The sequence below is a fragment of the Cervus elaphus genome, chromosome X (genome assembly GCF_910594005.1).
Source record: "Cervus elaphus chromosome X, mCerEla1.1, whole genome shotgun sequence".
Lineage (NCBI taxonomy): Eukaryota > Metazoa > Chordata > Mammalia > Artiodactyla > Cervidae > Cervus > Cervus elaphus.
Window position 1 is genome coordinate 82,546,524 of NC_057848.1, and position 7,502 is coordinate 82,554,025.

Consider the following 7,502-nt stretch of genomic DNA (forward strand, 5'->3'; position numbering starts at 1 on the left):
TAGCCCCCTCCCCACGAACTGTAGCCCCCTCCCCATGGACTGTAGCCCTCCAGGCTCTTCTGTCCATGGGATTTCCCAGGCAAGAATACTGCAGTGGGTTGCCATTCCCTTCTCCAGGGGACCGTCCAGATCCAGGGATTGAACCCGGGTCTCCTGCATTGCAGGCAGATGCTTTACCGTCTGAGCCACCATTGAACCCCGATTTACATATGATCTGTATCATTATTTTGGAAATGTTTGGAATAATTCACCAGTGAAGCTATCCGGTTCTGGAGAATTTTTTTCTTTTTGGATAGGTTTTAAATTACAGATTCAGTTTCTTTAATATGTATGAGACTATTCAGATTTTCTATTTCCTCTTGGATCCATGTAGATAGTTTTGTTTTTCAAGGAATTTTTCCCCATTGCATATAAACTGCTAAATTTATTGGCAAACTGATTTCGAGTTTTACCCACCATTTCTTTTGCATCATCAATGCAAATATTGAAACAGTGGAAAGATACTTGAGCGTGAATCAAACCTGTGGTATCTCACTGTATTAGTGTTCATTAATTCTTCCACTGCACATATTCGCAGCAAAAGAAATAAAAGAAAACAAAAATACTTCACTGAAGAATATCCTCTATGAAGCAGTTAAAATTTATTTTATTAGAGTGCAATCATTGAGGATATGTACTTCTAATATTCTGTGTGATGAAATAAGTATACACAAAGTGCTTTGCTAAGTGGAATGAATGTCTAGAGGAAAAGAAGTTATGTAATTATTTCAGTAGCATGTACTCTATAAGACAGTGTGGTAGACAAACAATCTAGGCTTGAGTGTCAAACGTGAGTTAAAATTCATATTATGCCTCTTATTAGTACTGCTACCTTAAAAATGCCCTTAACCTTTTTGCTTAACCTATTTGCTATGTTATGTCGCTTCAGTCATGTCCAACTCTGTGCGATCCCATGGACTGTAGCCCACCAGGCTCCTCTGTCCATGGGATTCTCCAGGCAAGTGTACTAGAGTGGGTTTCTGTGCCCTCCTCCAGGGTATCTTCCCAACCCAGAGATCGAACCCGTGCCTCTTACGTCTCCTGCATTAGCGGGCAGGTTCTTTACCACTAGCGCCACCTTGGAAACCCCTGTACCTATTTACTTGTTTGTAAAATGTGAACAATGATTCTTACATAAGTGAATTATTGTGAATAACTAAAGAAACAACCAATTTAAGGTGCGTAATACAGCATTTGTATTCACCTGATGTCATTTCCTCCTTCACTTCATACTCTGCTTCTAATTGATAAAATTTATATTTTAAGGCAGAACATGAAAAACTAAATGTAAAAAATTCTGTTTTTTTCCCTTTATTCTGTTGGTAGAAATGTAACTTCTTAAAAGAATGGCATTCTTTCCCACCTCTGTAGGGAGTCATAATGACTTGCTTCTTGTTTTGTACACGCTTATGTAGACTATGCACCCTTGATGAAATTTATGTAAAATATCAGTATGTCATTTTGATGTATGATTCTTTGTAATGAAAATATATACAACTATGCCTTCAGGAGGCTTCTAACAGAACAGTTCTCAGAGCTTTCTGAGAATCTGCTTCCTGGGTTATAATCTTCTGTTTGGCCTGAATAAAATTCCCTTATTTTTCTTCTTAACTTGATAGTTAATTGAATTTTAATTGACATAATACCAGGACCAGATGAATCATTAGTACACAGCTATGCTTACAGTATCTAGATGATTAAATACCTGTGGTTAATGGTGAAGCCATACGTGACAGAGTTTACAGGGTCAGCCTCAAATCTCCTCCAACGTGTAGTGAATAAAGTTTCCTCTCTATTAGCAGCAGGAATTTTTCACTCATCTTACAGATGGCAAAAGGTTCTTAGTAGCCAAGTCCTTTATCTCCCTTATTTTTGTAAGGAGTAGAATGGTCTTAGAGGTTTTCTGATCCACTGACTTCAGTTTAACATAATCTGAAGCTCAGAGAGGCCAGATGAGTTATTAGCCAAAAGAGTGGCAGGACCCAAAGCAGAAAACACCTCTGTGATTTTTCCTGATACTCTGCTTAATAATCCTGCCATTAAATCATGGTGCTTTCTTGTCTGATCTGCTTCCTGGTTTAGGTTGACATCAGAAAGTTTGTGAATGGCATATCTATAAATAATTTTGAGCCCCTGGAAGACAAATGTATCCTTGATGAGAAGTTCCTCATCAAAGGTACAAATCTAAGCATAATAATTGAGCTTCGGGTCAAAGCATTGCAGCGGAATTGGAAGATCTGGGTGCTAGTGCCTAAATCATCACTAGCCTTGGGTAAGTCTCTCCCCTATTGCTCTCCTCGTCTATAAAACAGGGAAGCACCATGTATTTCTCTCAATCATCAGAATATACCCCTCTCTCACACCTTACATTCTATAGGAATAAAACAGAGCTGAATGACAAATTTCATGTGCATTACCATCAGTGTATTGATAAAATAAGGATTTCCATATACAAGAATATAAATGCTTATTAATATAAATGTGCCCAACTTTTATCTGTATAAAAATTTTCAACTGATTGTCTTGGTTTATGTTTCCACTTAAACCCTCAAAGGATATAGTCTAAAACATTTATTCATTCACATATTTCTCTCTCTTTCTTCCTTTCTCTCTCTCTCTCACACACATACATACAGGATGCAAGCACACTCTGGTGCACGTACATAGTCACAAGCCATAGGAATGGGCACTAAGCCACAGAGAAGGAAATATGCCCTATCTTCTGTAGCAAGAAATGAAATAATGTGGAAAAACAAAGGGAAATACAATTAATTCCAAATTGTAAGGGTTAAAGCAATCAGAGAGGGGTTTCAAATGAACTGAAAATAATCTGAGACTTGTTCTTGCCAAGCTAATAGGCTATCTGATGTAAATCAATACTGTTGGGTTTATCTAACACCGAATCCTGTGCCTTTCCCTGCTGTTATCGATTGTGTTGCCACATAGTTTACAGATAAACTTTAACCTGGTTGGCATAATGCCTTTGGGTCATGTGGCCCTATTCTTTTAGTTCCACATTCCAGGTTGGTGAATCACTGGAAAGACTAGCTGCCCAGTCTTCTAGACTCACCTGGGGCCACCATCAGGTCTTGAGATGGAAGAGTCTCATCCAAGGTTTTCCCTTGCAATCCAGGGAAACATTTATTCAATGAGTTACAGATAATAGGATGACTCACTGACCATATGCATTTCTGCTTCTGGCCCTGCCACAATGCCCCACTGAAGCTTCCTACTGGAAAAGGGGTATGAAATGAAAAAAAAAAAAAAGGAAAGGAAATAAACAGTAATATCTCACAAGAATGTACTTCTATGTATGGTTTTCCTTCTTAGATATTTCCAGAATTCACACACACCCGTTTTTTAGCTCAGATGCTATGCATATCACAGAAACTTAAGTATTAGGAATTAAATTTAGAATTTTACTTGATATTTTAATTCTTTGAGCTCAAGTTTATAAAGTTGTCCAGCATAAAATGATGCCTCAACAAGGCATCCTGAATATGGTATAGATTTCCATTCATTCAGATCTTCTTTTTATAGGATTCTTTTAGAAATTTTTATTGATGTGTCATATGCATATAGAGAAGTACAAATCATAGGAGTACAGTTCAGTGAATTTTCATAAAGTGAACACACCTGTGTAATCAGCAACCAGATCACAAAACAGAACACTATATTCAAATCCAGAAGCCACTTTTTAGTTCTCCCTCTGCTATCACTACTGGCTCATTCTAAATGGGTAAACCGCTGTCCTGACATCTAACATTATAGGTTAGTTTTGCCTGATTTTGAACTTTATATAATTGGCATCTTATAATGTGTGCATCTTTTGTGCCTTGCTTCTTTTGACCAATGTGATTCTTGTGAGTCATTGATATTGTTTTATATCATGGTTTTTTAAAAATATTTTTTATTCACATTGTTACTATATAACACTTGTGTATCTGGGACTTAAACTCAACCATTCGGAGGGTAGGAAAGAGTGAGAGAGGGCAGTGAGTGAATTGTCCTTTATTATATAATCTATTATCTGAATTCTTTTGTTTACTCTGAAAGTGCATTGATGACTGCTGTGAACTGAATTGTGTCCCTACTCTCCCACCCTCAATTCATATGTTGAAACCCTAATGTTGAACCCATAATGGGTTTCAACCCAGATGTTGAAACCATCAATATGATGGTATTTGGAAATGGGGCCTTTATATAGCTTTATTGTTGTTCAGTCACTTAGTCATGTTTGACTCTTTGTGACCCCATGGACCGCAACATGCTAGGCTTCCCTGTCCTTCACTATCTACTGGAGTTTGCTCAAACTCATGTTCATTAAGTCAGTGATGCTATCCACCCATTTCATCCTCTGTTGCCCTCTTCTCCTCCTGCCCTCAATCTTTTCCAGCATCAGAGTCTTTTCCAATGAGTCAACTCTTTATATCAGGTGGCCAAAGTATTGGAGCTTCAGCATCACTCCTTCCAATGAATATTCAGGGTTGATTTCCTTTAGGATTGACTGTTTTGACCTCTGTGCAGTCCAAGGAACTCTCAAGAGTCTTCTCCAGCATCACAGTTCAAAATCATCAGTTCTTTGGCACTCAACCTTCTTTATGTAGTTTAGATGAAGTCATAATATTGGAGTCCTTATGATGAGATTAGCACCCTTTTAATAAGAGATACCAGAGAATTTGCTTCCTCTCTCTCTCTCTCTCCATCATGTGAGGACACAGCAAGATGCTATCTGAAAACCAGGTGAGCCTTTCACTGGGAAGCTGAATCCCTGGCACCTTGATCTTGGCCTTCTCAGCCTCCAGAACTGTGAGAAATAAGTTCCTATTGTTTAAGCCACCCAGTCCATGGTATTTTGTTATGGTAGCCTTTAAGTGACTAATATAATAACAGCTTGAATAACAAAATGAATCACTGGATATACCTCATTTCCTTTCAATGAAATTATGGAACCCCTCTCATGATACTCTGCAAACATCCAGGGAGCAAGAAAGTACTTATTTGCCTATAGAATAAAAGACCTATTTGAGTCACCCACTTTTCCTTTTAGCAAGTACTTATAAAATCCTTTTTTGAAAAAAAAGTTAAACTTTTTAAATTAAACTTTGAGATGATTCCAAATTCACAAGCAGTTGTAAGAAATATTTACAGAGAAAGTTTCCCCAGTGGTAACCTCTTACAAAACTGTGGGACAATCACACAAACAGGAAACTGATATAGCAAAGATACTGAACAATTCCACTATACAAAGATCTTATTTGTTGCTTTTTTTGTTGTTTCTTTTTATTTTTCAGCTACAACTTCTTAACCTTGTACTCCTATCCCCACTTTCTTCATCTCTGGCAACCACTAAACTGTCCTCCATTTCAAGAATGTCATTTTGTCATTTCAAAGTTTTGTCATTTCAAGAATGTTACATAAATGGAATCATACAGTGTGGAAACTTTTGAAGTCAGTTTTTTCACTCAGCATAATTCCCTGGAAAATAATCATAGTTGCTACATGTATCAAGTAGTTCATTCTTTGCATTTATCCTTAGAGCCAGCAATTCCATTGATTGGATTTTTACCCTAAGGAAAAAAATTCTAGCAATATGAAAACACATATACAAAAAGTTATTCACTGTAGCATTATTTTCAGTTAGAAAACACCAGAATACTATCTAAATGTCCAAATAAAGGATATTAGTTGAATAAACTATAGTACACACATTATGCACCTATTAAAAAAACAATGAGAAAGGTATCTACATGATATGCAGATATTTCCAGGATGATTTTTAGTGAAAAAAAACTTTGATTTTATTTTTCAGTGAAATCAAAGTGAAGTCATCTTGGCCTGGGGATTTTGATTTTTGGGAGGAGTTGTTAAATTAAAAATTCTGTTTTCTTAGCAGTTATATAACTGTTCAAATTAATTGTAGCAGGTCCTTTTGGAGGAACTTGTCGATTTCATCTAAGTTGTGAAATTTTTGTGGGTACAGTTCACTTTATTATCCTTTTGATATCTGCAGGTTCTGAAACTCTATCTCCTGTTTCACTCCTGATAAATGTGTCTTTCCTTTTGTTTTGTCATTCTTGCTACAGGTATGTTAATATTACCAAATTTTTTTTAAAGAACCAGCTATTTGATCTTCTCTATTGATTTTCTGTTTTCAACTTAATCAACTTCTTGTCTTATTTATATTTCCTTCATGAAATAGAGAACTCAAGGAACTCAACATTATGTCATTCCTTGGGTCCTAAAGACTTTAGTCAGTGTCTCTTCTCCTTTCCACCTTTCAGGGTCTTCTTAAGTTTGTGTTCTATATAATGTCCTTAGTTTTTAGTTGAACTTAAGGAGAGTTATAAAGAAAAGTACTTGTGCTCCATCTCTCCAGAGGCAGACATTTGTATGATCTTTTAAGTTGCACACTTGGGGCAGTTTTGTTGGTAGAGGTCACTAAGATGAGTAAATCAACACTTCTCTGTCAACACACTGTTGCTCAATTTGTCTGTGGACTTAGAGGTCTTCTTCTTTATAGATTGAATTACTTTTCTATCATAGTGAATAGTTATTTTCATTTCCATCAAGTTATCATTATTTCTAACTTCACATGTAATGTAAAGTGTTTTCTAGGAAAACTATGAAATATGGGAAAGGTAAACAAAATCTACCCAAATCTTACCATCTGTTGATAACATTCCTAGAATGTCTGTATATATAATATATGCAAAGCAGAAAATAGAAAGGACCAAACTAGTTACACACTGTTGTCTGATGCTGAAACTGTGTCAATGGACAGAGGAGATGTGAAAAAGTCCAGCAGAAGGTAAAGCCAGAATACTTATTCTTAACTCATGTGTTTTTAGGCAATTTACTCTAGTAATTTTTGGCTGTTTATAAGCTGTATAGACATATTCTATACATTTTGGGGGTTTCTCAGGTGGCTCAGTAGTAAAGAATCCACCTGCAATGCAGGAGATGTGGGTTTGATTCCTGGGTCGGGGAGGGGAAATCCCCTGGAGAAGGAAATGGCAACCCACTCCAGTATTCCTGCCTGGAAAATCCTGTGGACAGAGGAACCTGGAGGGCTACAGTCCATGGGGTTGCAAAAGAGTCAGATACACCTTAGTGACTAAATAGTAATATTTAAAAAAATATAGAAATATAGTTGATTTACAATATTAGCTCCAGATGTACAACATAGTGATCTCATATTTTTACAGGTTATACTCCATCTAACCTTATTATAAAATATTGGCTGTATTCTCTGTATTGTACATTACATCCTTATACCTCATTTGTTATATACCTAGTAGTTTGTACCTCTTAATCCCCTTCTCTTTCCATTCACTCCTCCTGTCTCCCCTTGGTAACCACTAGTTTGTTGTCAATATCTGTGAGTCTATTACTGTAATGCTATATTCATTATTTTATTTTATTTTTTAGATTCTGCATATAGGTGATTGCAGAGAATTTGT